This window comes from Macrotis lagotis, chromosome 3 (assembly GCF_037893015.1).
Source record: "Macrotis lagotis isolate mMagLag1 chromosome 3, bilby.v1.9.chrom.fasta, whole genome shotgun sequence".
NCBI classification, from domain to species: Eukaryota; Metazoa; Chordata; class Mammalia; order Peramelemorphia; family Peramelidae; genus Macrotis; species Macrotis lagotis.
Window position 1 is genome coordinate 277,275,855 of NC_133660.1, and position 14,681 is coordinate 277,290,535.

The window sequence follows — 14,681 nt, forward strand, 5'->3', positions numbered from 1 at the left end:
AAGCCTGAGTCAAAATACCATAAAAATGATCTCCTTCCAAAAACCTGGGACCAGGTGCATTACTTTCATTGTAAAGATGAGAACACTGAGACTGAGAAAAGGGAAGTGATTTTTTTCAGGTCAGACAGCTAGGAAGTATCTGAGGAAAGATTCCAGTGCCCTATGGATTACTGTACCATCCTGGCTACCTCTTTGTTGTATGTATGCTGAGAAGTGAAAGGGAGACATCCTTTAGAAGAATATAGAAATCAGCCAATGCTCAATCACAAAACATATTACTGGTGGTGAAGATCAGCAAGCGAGAAGGTCTCTACTTTGGAGAAATCATATTTTTCTCAGATGTGAGGCTTAAAAGGAGGAAAGAGCCATGGTTCAACAGATGGGATTGTGTCCTCTAAGGATGACAGTTGGGTCTGCAAGGGACCTAGAACAGGGTCCCCATGGCATTCAAGAGTTTGGGTGATCTTGAGTTATAAATTTGGGTGTATATATAGTGTGTGCATGTAAGCATGAGTATGTCCAAAAGTATATACATATAATTTGAAAATTGCTATATAATTACTGGCTAAAATAATCATTAAATTATTATTTAATATTAATATGTGATTAATATATAATGTTAATATAAAAATTAATAATATTAAATTATTAAAAGGAAAGGCCTTATTTTCATTAGTCATGCTGGGATGATATCACAAGAATGGGGTGGGAAGGGGCGGCTAGGTGGCGTAGTGGATAAAGCACTAGCCCTAGAGTCAGGAGTACTTGGGTTCAAATCTGGTCTCAGACACTTAATAATTACCTAGCTGTGTGGCCTTGGGCAAGCCACTTAACTCCGTTTGCCTTCCAAAAAAAAACCTAAAAAAAAAAGAATGAGGTGGGACAACCAAGAGAGAAAATTAAGGCAAGATATACTTTGCCAGAGACTAGACAAGTGCTGAAATACCAGCTGCCCCACCAACCATGTTAGTATATGAATTAAAGTGTCTTCTTCCTTCAGCCCAAACTCCAAGGAATAGTGAGCACAATTTTCCCAAGCTTTATAGTGCCAGGAAAAGAAAACTTTCCTCCTCCAGGTAGATCCTCCTCTCTGCCAGGAGAGCAGGAAAAGAAATGACTTTACTAAGGAACCTCTCCTTTCAACCCCCAAAGAAAGCTTTCCCTTGGATTTTGAACATAGGGCTACTAGAAAGTAATTTCTGATGAATTCCTTCAAAATGAACATTCAGACAGAGTTTTGACCTTGGTCCCTCTCACACTTTTTCCCTGGAGCTTTGCAGACAAAGGATCAGATTTTCTTTAATATGTGAACAGAAATGCTTGGACTGGAATTCAAAGCCCTCCACAACCTGCTACCATCCTGAACCATTCCATTTCACTCTACTCCACATACTCTATACTCACTCAAATAAATTATTGCTCATTTATTGAGTCTATAATGAGTCTGGCACTTTGCTAAGATTTGGGGATACAGAGAGAGGAAAAGGACAATCCAAGCCTCAAAGAACCTCTAATGTAAAGGAGGAAACCAACAAAAACAAACAAACAAGGTGGGTATAGGATATAGAGGAGAGAAAATAGAAGGTGCTAGAATTCAGAGGGGTTGGGATTTTTTTGGGACTTAAAGAAAACCATGATAACCAGCAGAGGTGAACAAGAATGATCCAGACTTGGGGGGCAACCAGAGAAAATAGTCAGAGTTAGGAGACAGAGAGTCTCGTTCATGAAGCAGTCAGGAGGAAGGGGCAATAGATGGAAAGGCATGTCATAGAAAGAAATAATAAGACTGGAAAGGGGGGAATGGCTGCTTTTGAAGGAACTTGAAGACCAAACAAGGCCTTCAGAATTGAATACTGCAGACTTTGCAGTGTCTGAAACACATATTTTCTACCAACATATCTTTCCTTATGCTCGTCATATGCCTAAAAATGCCCCAAGTTGCTCTTAAAGCCAAAAGTATTGCTTCCTCCAGGACTTCTTTTGTTAGAAATGGCTTTTTACCCTTACAGCTTAACACAATACTATGAATCCACTTCTCTATGTTCCTTCCCTGAATTAATGTGTATGACAATGTTCAAATTCCCCTACCAAACATTGTCAGAATCACAGTGGGATGGGGCTGGATCATGGATGGCTAGGAAGTCTACTCCAAAATCCCCAGGTAGAATGAAAGGTGAGAGAATATAGAAATGAATCAGTATGATTTTATGCCTAGAAAATGGAGCAGGAAGCAATATTGCAGGTTTATAGTAATGGGGCAAGGTAAGCTTGTGAGGAGAGTGTCTTGGAGAAAAATTAGAAATTTTACACAGAAGAGAGAAAGACTTGGAAGAACCTATTTGCTATCAAATATCCATGATGAAGAGGGTATGGTCCCCATATAGGGTTTTTTAAGCTTTTGCAAGGCAATGGGGTTAAGTGACTTGCCCAAGGTCACACAATCCATATAGATTTTAGATACAAAAGAATGACCAAAAGAACAAGGTATTAGAGGACAATCAAGAACATGTTTCCTTGCTGATTGGGGAAAAAATAATGAAGTATAATAAACTCTAACCACACCTGGAAATCAGTAACATGTAAATCCAGATAGCTAAGTCATCATGATAATTTATCAAGGTTGAAACTATCCAATAAGTCACATATGAATTTCTATTTGAAGAAAAATAGATTGCTCAAAAACTCGGTTTAAAGAACATATTAGTTTACTCTTCGGGGGGGAATATTAGTTCTAACAGAAATGTCAATCAATTCAACAGTTTCTTTGATTAGGAAATCACGAATGCTTCAACTTTGCAGGGCTCTATACTTCTCATCCTGGTCCTGGTCCATATCCTCCCCTAAATTCACCACAGAAAATGCCATTATGCATTGACCTTCAATAATCTCTCATATATTGAATCATCTTAAATATCTCCAATTATATCAGAAATGATCTCCAATTACCAGAACTATGAAAGCATCACTGGAAAGATCACTTGTCCAATCTCACATATGTGTGCTTTCTTATTTTGATAACCCAAATAGTCTATCACCAATCCTTCATTCACTTGGTTTTCTCCAGGTATTAATGAAGATATTATCCCAATTGGAGTCCTCATAGATGGATTGATGTAGACCTTTATCCACTTTCCTAGGATCTAAAGTGGGAATGATCATTTATGAATTGAAATAAACTGAAATAACAATTATGATAATGAATATATGTCAACCATAGGTCACAGTAAGGCAAATTTGTCTCTCCAAAAAAGAGAACCTAAAGAAAAGGGAAGAGGCCAAGTGCCTGAATCATGATGTTAGTATTACTATTATTTTCATTAAAATTGACAATAAAATATTATTATCGAAACTGTCATTTCTACAGGATATTAAGTAGTATGAAAGTACATTACAAAAAGTTTTACATTCATTATTTTACTTGAGTTTCATGACACTTTAGGTCTCAGGTATATATCAGGAATCAGAAAGTTGTTTTCAAGGTCCCAGTACAACTTCTCATAATATTTTCAGCCAAGGTAGCATGAAAGAACTTTATTTTGAGAGTCCCACTGACATCACCAGTCAGCCAAGGAATCAATAATCATTTATTAAATATCTTCTATGGCACAAGTACTGTACTAATATTTGTGGATAAAAAGAAACCCTGTGGCTTCCATGGTTCACTAGGGTTAGAGAGGGTCATGGTGGGGGGAACCAAGATGGCAGAATAAAGACAAAGACTCCCATGACCTCTCCCCCAAACCGTTTCAAATACCTTTAAATTGTGATTCTGATCAAATTCTATAGTAGCAGAACCCACAAAAAGACTGAATAAAACAATTTTCTAGGCCAAGACAACCTGGAAGATCTCTGGGAAGGTCTGTTGCTCCAGAGTCAGAAAGGTCCTACGGCATAGTCCTGCTCCTGATGGAGTCAACCAGCTCCAGTCATCCAGGAACAAATCTTAGGGTGACTGGATCCATGGTAGCAGTGGTGCTTTCTAGATCTCTCAGCCTTGCCAAGGACAATTGGGAAAGTCAGCAGAAAACTCTGCTATACCAGAATGAGAGTGGATCATAGTCCAACACAGACTTCAGCACAGACCCAGCCCCAGCAGACCAAGAACAGTTCTGGGGAGCCACCTGGCCTAACCAGGTGCTGCTTCCAGAATCCTCAGGACACAATGGTAAGGGTGTAGGGGAAATTGCAGAGGTCTCTTTTTTATCCCTGAGGCAGGACTTTGATTTTGCCCATACTCAGATCCAGGTTACAGTCTGGGGCTCCAATCTCAGGAAAAGGAGAAGTCCAACAGAGTTTACTGCCTACAGCAGAGCAGGGGACCCTCTTCACAGCTGCAGGACTGAAAGGAGTGTTTGTGGTTATCCACAGACCATAGCATAGACCAGGAGAGCAGTTGTAGTCATTCATAAAATCTTGGAGAAATTAAGAACTTTCAGGTCCCTGTGGGGAGGGTATCCTTGAAACAACTGCAAAAAATGTCAAAAGCTTTGGAGTGGGTCTCTACCCTGGAAGCAGAACCCCACCTTAACAAAATGTTAAAATCAAGTCATAGACTGGGGAAAGGGGCAAACTACACAATTAAAAAATCCAATTATAAACAATTATTTGGTCTTATGGAGGTTCAAAATACACAGTCAGAAGATAACAAAGTCAAAGTTTCTGCATCCAAAGTCTCCAAGAAAAATATGTATTAGGGGCAGCTAGGTGGCACAGTGTATAGAGCACTGGCCCTGGAATCAGGAGGACCTGACTTAATACTTGCTAGCTGTGTGACCTTGGTCAAGTCACTTGACCCTATTGCCTTTCAAACCCCCCCTCCCCCCAAAAAAGAGAAAGAAAAATTGATCTCAGACTATGGAATAGATCAAAAAAAGATTTTGAAAATCAAGTAAGGGATGTAGAAGAAAAATTGGGAAGAGAAATGAGAGCTATAGGGGAAAATTATGAAAACTGAGTCAGCAGCTTGGTGGAAATACAAAAAATTACCATAAAAACTAACATCTGAAAGCCAATTGGGGTCAAATGAAAAAAGCAAGTCCAAAAGCTCATTTAGGAGAAGAATGCCTTAAAAAACAGAATTGACCAAATGGAAAAGGAGATCCAAAGCTCTATGAAGAAAATAATTCCTTAAAATATAGAATAGATCTAAGGGAAGCTGATAACTTTGTGAGAAATCAAGAAACAATAAAACAAAGCTAAAAAGAGTGAAAAACATAGAAGAAAATGTGAAATATCTCATTGGAAATAAACAATAGATCTGGAAAACATATGCAGGAGAGAAAATTTTAAAATTATTTGACTACCTGAAATTCATGATTAAAAAAGAGCCTAGATGTCATTTTTCAAGCAATTATCCAGGATAAGTGCCTGAATATCTTAGAAGCAGGAGATAAAATAGAAATTGAAAGAGTCCAGCAATCACTCCCTAATGAAAACTGTCAGGAAGATTATAACCAAATTTCAGAACTCCCAAGTCAAGGAGAAAATATTACAGGAAGCTGGAAAGAAACAATTCAAATATCATGGAACTAGTCAAGATAATACAAGATTTAGTGACTTCTGCATTAAGGGATCATAGGGTCTGGAATATGATATTCAGGAAGGCAAAAGAGCTAAGATTACAACTAGGAATCAACTACCCAGCAAAATTGAACATATTCTTTCAGTGTAAATGATTAAAATTCAGTGAAACAGGCAATTTTCAATCCTTGCTGATGAAATTACCAAAGTTGAACAGAAAGTTTGATCTTCAAATACAGGACTCAGGTGAAGCAAAGAGAGGGTGGATGGGAAGGACAAATCAGGGACTTAATGTTATTGAACTGCTTGTATTTCTCCATGGTATGATGATACTGATAATTCATATGAACTTTCTCATTTATTAGGGCAGTTGGGAGGAGGACCTTTATAGACAAGGTACAGGAGGAAGTTTAATTTGAAGGTATAATAGAGTTAATGGAGGAGGAAGGAATGGGAGAAAGGGAAAAGAGAGGTACAATGTGGCAAGTTATTTCAAATAAAAGAGGCAAGAAAAAGCTTTTAAAGTGGCGAGGAAGGGGGCAAGGTGAGAAGGAGTGAGTGAACCTTACTCTCATCAGAACTGACTGAGTGGGAATAACCTACACACTCAATTGGGTATAGAAATCTATTTCACTCTAGAGGAAAATAGGAGAAAAAAAGAAATGGGAGAAAGAGGACATGGCAGGGGGTGGGGATATAGTGATAGAAAGCAGGGAAGATTGTGGGAGACGGTAAACACACTTTTGAGGAGGGACAGGGTGAAAGAAGAGAGAAAATAGAATAAATGGGAAGGGGGATAGGATGGCAGGAAATACATATATTAATGGAGGCTGTGGGGGAAAATATTGAAATAAATTTCTCTGATAAAGACCTCATTTCTCAAAAATAGCAAACTAAATCAAATTTACAAAAAAAAATAAGAGCCTTTCCCCAATTGATGGTGATAAAGGGGTAGGAACAGTTTTCAAATGAAGTTATCAATTCAATCTATTATTTTTTTAATGTCCTACTGTACTCTTGATGGGAGAAATGTGGCTAATAGCACAGGAGAAAAAGATAAATGTTTGATGGCATGTAGGGAAATTGATACATCAGTGCACTGTTGGAGGAGTTCTGAAATGATTCAACAATTCTGTAGAACAACTTGGAATTCTGCCAAAGGGCTATAAAAGCATGCCTACCCTTTGGCCTAACAGTATCACTGCTAGGTCTATATCCAGAAGAGATGAAATCCAGGAAGAAAAGAATCTATACGTATAGGGATGTTTATAGTAGCTTTTTTTTCTGTTGAGGCAGAGCTGGAGATTTAGGGGATGTCCAGTGGTTGGGGAATGGCTGAACAAGTTGTGGTATGTGATTGAGATGAAATGCTCTTGCTCTGTTTTGGGAAATAATGAATAGGATGCTCTTAGTAAAAAAAAAAAAAAAGAAAACAGCAAAAAAATCTTATAGGAGCAAATGAAATAAGAAATGTACTTGAACAAAGTATCATTATTGTAGGATGTTCACCTGTGAATGACCCACCTTTTCTCAGCAATGATGTAATCTAAGAGAATTCTGAAGGACTGATGATAAAGAATACTATCTATCACAAAGACAACTAATAGTGTCTGAATACAGATTGAAACATACTTTTTTCACTTTATTTTTCTTGAGGTTTCTCTTTCTTGTTTATGTTTACTTTTACAACATGACAATTATAATGATTTTCATGTCTATACATTTTTAACCTACACCAAATAATTTGCTTTCTTAATGATGGGGAGTGAGATGGGAGGGAGGGATAGAATTTTGAACTCAAGGTTTTGGAATAAAATGTTGAAACTTCTTTGAGAATGTAGCATGGGGAAGAATATTTAAAAATAAAAAAATAACAGAAATATAAGAACAGACAATTTCAGCAAAAATTCTTAAAAGTAGAGCATATCATCTGAATAAAGATCTAGCAAAGGAGCAGTCAGAGAGGTAGGAGGAGATCTAGGAGAGGAGATATAGGGAGAAAGAGATTCTCAGAGTAAAAAGACTGACAACAATGTTGAAGGCAGAAAAGAAATCAAAGAAAATGTGTATTGAGAAAATGCTTTTGGATTGAGCAAGAAGAGATCTTTGGTAATTTCCAAGAAAGTAGTTTCAACAGAAGAAATATTAGAAGGGGTTAAGGAGAGAATGAGAGGAGAGAAAAATTAAATGGCCTTTTCAATAAGTTTAGTCACAAAGGAAACAAGAAATATAGAATGATAATTACAGGGATGGAACAATTAACTTAATGTGGTTTGTTACTTTTTCTTTTTTTTTTTTTGGTCAGATGAAAAAAATATTTTTGTCAGTAATAGGAAATGAGCCAATATATGGAGAGAGATTAAAGGAAAGTAACATTAGGGATATTAGAGGGAGCAATCTTTTGAAGATTAGATAGATTTTGATTTAATGAAAGCAAGGATTGAAAATAATAACGGAGAGAATTCTTGGAATGGATGACAGTCAGTGGAAATGTATACATTAAGGATCTAGAGTGTCATATTTATATAAAACACAGTCAAGAGACCAATGTCACTGGATCACAGAGAACATGGAAATAAAGAAGAGGTAGGAAAACTGCAAAGGTAAGAGGGGAATGTCTTATTTTTATATAGCTTTATTTGTCTTTCATGTACTAGTTTTAAAAGCTAACATCTTTTATGTTTGAAAATGGAACTAATAGGAAATCCCTAATTCTACTGAATGAGGATAGAAATATTTGGTCAGATTTACTCTTTAGCTAGTAAAAGTCAGAGGAAAGAACAGAATATATGTCTGATTCCATGCCCATCATGTTTTTTCTTAGGAACAGTATTAAAGAGAATCCTACAGATATATTTTCCTGTACAGGCCTGGGGATCAGCAGGAAACAGGAACAAAGAGTCAACACTTCATTCTTGCTCTTTATAATAGAAAAATCAAGGTGAGATTTGAGAGGTTCCTATGATATCAGATCAAGAGAGACATGAACAGAATCAGAGGGAGAGAGCGTCAAACCTTGTCAACTTTGGCAAGCATTTTCTTTTTTTTAAATTTATTTTTATTAAAGATATTATTTGAGTTTTACATTTTTCCCCAATCTTGCTTCACTCCCCCCTCCCCCCCCACAGAAAGCACTCTGTCAGTCTTTACTTTGTTTCCATGTTGTACCTTGTTCCAAATTGGGTGTGATGAGAGAGAAATCATATCCTTAAAGAGAAGAGAAGTCTAAGAGGTAACAAGATCAGACAATAAGCTATCTGTTTTTTTTCTAAATTAAAGGGAATAGTCCTTGCACTTTGTTCAAACTCCACAGCTCCTTATCTGGATACAGATGGTACTCTCCTTTGCAGACAGCCAAAAATTGTCCCGATGGTTGCACTGATGGAATGAGCAAGTCCTTCAAGGTTGAACATCACTCCCATGTTGCTGTTAGGGTGTACAGTGTTCTTCTGGTTCTGCTCATCTCACTCAGCATCAGTTCATGCAAATCCCTCCAAGTTTCCCTGAAATCCCGTCCCTCCTGGTTTCTAATAGAACAATAATGTTCCATGACATACATATACCACAGTTTGCTGAGCCATTCCCTAATTGAAGGACATTTACTGCATTTCCAATTCTTTGCCACCACAAACAGGGCTGCTATAAATATTTTTGTACAAATAATGTTTTTACCCTTTTTCCTCATCTCTTCAGGGTATAGACCCAATAGTGGTATTGCTGGGTCAAAGGGTATGCACATTTTTGTTGCCCTTTGGGCATAGTTCCAAATAGCTCTCCAGAAGGGTTGGATGAGTTCACAGCTCCACCAACAGTGTAATAGTGTCCCAGATTTCCTACATCCCTTCCAACAATGATCATTATCCTTCCTGGTCAGACTGGCCAATCTGAGAGGTGTGAGGTGGTACCTCAGAGAAGCTTTAATTTGCATTTCTCTAATAATTAATGATTTAGAACATTTTTTCATATGGCTATGGATTGCTTTGATCTCCTCATCTGTAAATTGCCTTTGCATATCCTTTGACCATTTGTCAATTGGGGAATGGCTTTTTGTTTTAAAAATATGGCTGGCTCAGTTCTCTGTATATTTTAGAAATGAGTCCTTTGTCAGAGTCATTAGTTGTAAAGATTGTTTCCCAATTTACTACATTTCTTTTGATTTTGGTTACATTGGTTTTATCTGTGCAAAAGCTTTTGAATTTAATGTAATTGAAATCATCTAATTGGTTTTTGGTGATATTCTCCAGCTCTTCCTTAGTCATAAACTGTTCCCCTTTCCATAGACCTGACAGGTAGACTAGTCCTTGATCTTCTAATTTGCTTATAGTATTGTTTATTATGTCTATGTCCTGTAACCATTTGGATCTTATCTTGGTAAAGGGTGTGAGGTGTTGGACTAATCTCAGTTTCTTCCATACTAACTTCCAATTTTCCCAACAATTTTTTTCAGAGAGGGAGTTTTTATCCCAATGGCCAGACTCTTTGGGTTTATCAAACAGCATATTACTATAATCATCTCCTGCTTTTACATCTAGTCTATTCCACTGGTCCACCACTCTATTTCTTAGCCAATACCAAACAGTTTTCATGACTGATGCTTTATAATATAATTTTAGATCAGGTAGGGCTAAGCCACCTTCTTTTGCACTTTTTTTTCATTAAGCTCCTGGCAATTCTTGACTTTTTATTTCTCCATATGATTTTACTTACAATTTATTCTAACTAGTTAAAGTAATTTTTTGGAATTTTGATTGGTAGGGCACTAAACAGATAGTTTAGTTTTGGTAGAATTGTCATTTTTATTATATTAGCTCTACCTATCCATGAGCAGTTGATATTTGCCCAGTTATTTAAATCTAATTTCATTTGTGTGAGAAGTGTTTTATAATTGTTTTCAAAAAGATTCTGAGTCTGTCTTGGCAAATAGACTCCCAAATATTTTATATTGTCTGAGGTTACTTTGAATGGGATTTCTCTTTCTAGCTCTTCCTATTGTTTCTTTCTAGACATATTTAGAAAAGTTGAGGATTTATGGGGGTTTCTTTTATAACCTGCAACTTTGCTAAAATTGCTAATTGTTTCCAGTAGTTTTTTAGATGATTTCTTGGGATTTTCTAGGTAGACCATCATGTCATCTGCAAAGAGTCAGAGTTTTGTCTCTTCCTTCCCAATTCTAATTCATTTCATTTCTTTTTCTTCTCTAATTGCTGATGCTAACATTTCTAATACAATATTGAATAGTAGTGGCAATAATGGGCAGCCTTGTTTCACCCCTGATCTTATTGGGAATGCCTCTAGCCTCTCCCCATTGAGTATAATGCTTGTTGATGGTTTCAGATAGACACTGCTAATTATTTTAAGGAACAGTCCATTTATTCCTATACTCTCTAGTGTTTTTAATAGGAATGGATGCTGTATTTTGTCAAAAGCTTTTTCAGCATCTATGGATACGATCATATGATTTCTGATAGGTTTGTTGGTGATATAATTAAGTATACTAACAGTTTTCCTAATATTGAACCAACCCTGCATTCCTGGGATAAATCCTACTTGATCATAATGTATTATCCTAATGATGACTTATTGTAGTCGTTTTGCTAAGATTTTATTTAGGATTTTTGCATCTATATTCATCAGGGAGATAGGTCTATAATTTTCTTTCTCTGTTTTAACTCTTCCTGGTTTAGGTAACAGTACCATATTGGTTTCATAGAAAGAGTTAGGCAGATTTCCATCTTTCCCTATTTTTCCAAAGAGTTTATATAGGATTGGAACCAATTGTTTCTTAAATGTTTGGTAGAATTCACTTGTGAATCCATCTGGCCCTGGAGATTTTTTTTTAAGGAGTTCAGTAATGGCTTATTGAATTTCTTTTTTCTGAGATAGGGTTGTTTAGGTATTTAATCTCTTCTTCATTTAACGTGGGCAACTTATATTTTTATACATATTCATCCATTTCACTTAGATTATCATATTTATTGGCATAGAGTTGGGCAAAATAATTTTGAATTATTACTTTAATTTCCTCCTCATTGGTGGTGAGTTCACCTTTTTCATTTACGATAGTAGCTATTTGGTTTTCTTCTTTCTTTTTTTTTAAATCAAATTGACCAGAGGTTTATAAATTTTATTGGTTTTTTCATAATACCAACTTTTAGTTTTATTTATTAATTCAGTAGTTTTTTGCTTTCAATTTTATTAATTTCTCCTTTAATTTTTAAAATTTATAATTTGGTACTTAATTGGGGATTTTTGATTTGTTCTTTCTCTAATTTTTTAGTTGCATGTTTAGTTCATTGATTTCCTCTTTCTCCAATTTATTCATATAAGCATTTAGAGCTATAATATATCCCCTGAGAGTTGCTTTGAATGAATCCCATAGATTTTGGTATGTTGTTTCAATATTATCATTATCTAGGATAAAATGGTTAAATCTTTCTATAATTTGTTTTTTGGTCCACTCATTTTTTAAAATGGGGTTATTCAGTTTCCAATTTGCTCTGGGTCTATATCTCCTTGGCCCAATATTGCATATGACTTTTATTGCATTGTGATCTGAGAAAGATGTATTCACTATTTCTGCCTTTCTGCAGTTGATCATTAGGTTTTTATGTCCTAGTACATGGTCAATTTTTGTATAAGTTCCATGTGCTGCAGAGAAAAAGGTATATTCCTTTCTATGCCCATTCAGTTTCCTCCATAAGTCTACCATATCTAATTTTTCTAACAATCTATTTACCTCCCTAATTTCTTCCTTGTTTGTTTTATGATTTGATTTATCTAGATCTGATAGCAGGAGGTTGAGGTCTCCCACTAGTAGAGTTTTGCTATCTATGTCTTCCTGTAATTCTTTCAGCTTCTCCTCTAAGAATTTGGATGCTGTCCCACTGGGTGCATATATATTCAATATTGAAATGACTTTATTGTCTATGGTACCTTTTAGGAGGATATAGTTTCCTTCCTTATCTCTTTTAATGCTATCTATTTTTGCTGCTGCTTTGTCTGAGATAAGGGTTGATACCCCTGCTTTTTTTACTTCAGCTGAAGCAAAATATATTTTGCCCCAACCTTTTACCTTTACTCTATATGTATCTCTCTGCTTCAAATGAATTTCTTGTAAGCAGCATATTGTAGGATTCTTGTTTTTAATCCACTCTGCTATTTGCTTACGTTTTAAGGGACAGTTCATCCCATTCACATTTAAGGTTATGATTACTAATTCTTTATTGCCCTCCATGCTATCTTCTCTCTGTTTGTATTTTTCCCCCTTTCCCCCCCTTTTATCCATATTCCCAAGTCTTTTGTTTCTGAAAACCACCCCCTTCAGTATGTTTGCCCTCCTATATCACACCCTCCCCTTTCTTTCCCCTTTCCCTTTTCCCCTTTTCCCTTCCCTTCCTTTTATTGTTTCCCCTTATTTACCCCACTCCCCTTCCCTTTCTCCGTCCCCCCTCCCCTTTTCCCCTTTTAATACTTGAAAGGTTAGATGTTTTATAAGTTAACTGAGTATGTGTAGGTTGACTTTAAGCCAAGTCTGATGAGAAGAAGATTCAGGTGTTTCTCCTCTGCTCCCTTCTTCCCCACTATTACCATAGGTTTTTTTGTACCTCTTAGTGTAATGTGATTTACCCCATTCAATCCCCTCCCTCTTCCTGTCTCTTTCCTGTACCCCTTTTTAGGGCTGTAGTGTTTTTTTTTAGATCATTCTATCTAAGTCATAGAAAATTCTGAGTGTCTGACCCTTGTAGTTCTGTATATTCTATTGAATAGAGTCTAAATTCCTGAGAGTTATTAGAGTTTTTCTCCCAAATGGGGTTAAAGCCAGTTACATCCCATTAGATAGTCGTTTCATGGATAGGTCATGAATGTCCATCATTTCTGGCAAGGTGTATTCTCTCTGTTAGAGTTACATTTATTGTATTTTTTTTTCTTTTACCACCCCCCCCTTTTTTTTTACCTTATCATGTGTCTCTTGAACCTCCTGTTTGATGTCCAAATTTTTTGTTTAGCTCTGGTCTTTTCATCAGAAATTTTTGGAATTCTTCCATTTTGTTGAATGTCCATCTTTTTCCCTGGAAGAGTAGGCTCAGCTTTGCAGGAAAGTAGATTCTTGGCGCATTCCAAGCTCCCATGATCTTTGAAATATGTCATTCCAGGCCCTTCGATCCCTTAATGTTGATGCAGCCAGGTCCTGCATGATCCTTACTATGGCTCCTTGATATTTAAATTGTTTCTTTCTGGCTGCTTGCAGGATTTTCTCTTTTATATGATAGTTCTGCAGTTTGGCCACAACATTCCTTGGTGTTTTCATTTTAGGACCTTTTTCTGGTGAGGATCGATGTACTCTTTCAATAACTACTTTGCCCTCCAATTCCATGATATTAGGGAAGTTTTCCATCACTAGATCCTGTAATATTAAGTCCAGGCTTTTTTTCTCTTCAATGTTTTCAGATAATCCTATAATTTTCAGGTTGCCCCTCCTTGATCTATTCTCAAGGTTAGTGGTTTTGTTGATGAGGTATTTTACATTTGCTTCTATTTTTTCTATTTTTTGATTTTGTTTAACTGACTCTTGCTGTCTCATGGAGTCATTAGTTTTTGTAGACTCCATTCTTTTTTGGGGGGAGGAGTTTTCTTCATTAACCTTTTGCAACTCCTTTTCCAATTGGTCAATTCTACTTTTGAAAGAGCTTTCCATTTGACCAATTGAGGTTTTGAGAGAATTAATTTCTTTTTTGCATTTGCTCATTTGAGGATCTGAGAGAATTATTCTCATTTTGTAATTGTCCAGTTGATGATCTGAGAGATTTATTCTCCTTTTGTGTTTGTCCAATTGTACTTTCTAAGGTTTTGTTTTCTTGTTGCAAGGTATTAATTGTCTCTCCCAAATTTTTAAGCTCCTTCCTTATTTCTTCAAGGAAGTCTTTCTGTGCTGGAGACCAGATTGTATTCTCCTCAGAGGTTCCAGGTCTCTCTGAGTTGGAGTCTTTCCCTTCCAGGAATTTTTCTATGTATCCTCCTTTCCACTGACCCTTCTTCATTATGCTAAGACCTTGAGTTGGGGGGGGGGGTTGGTTCACCTGGGCTTGGGATCGCTAAAGGCTTTACTGAGTGCAGTTTCTCTGGCTGGCCAGTAGGAGGTGCTGTTTTCCCTCTCTGGGGTG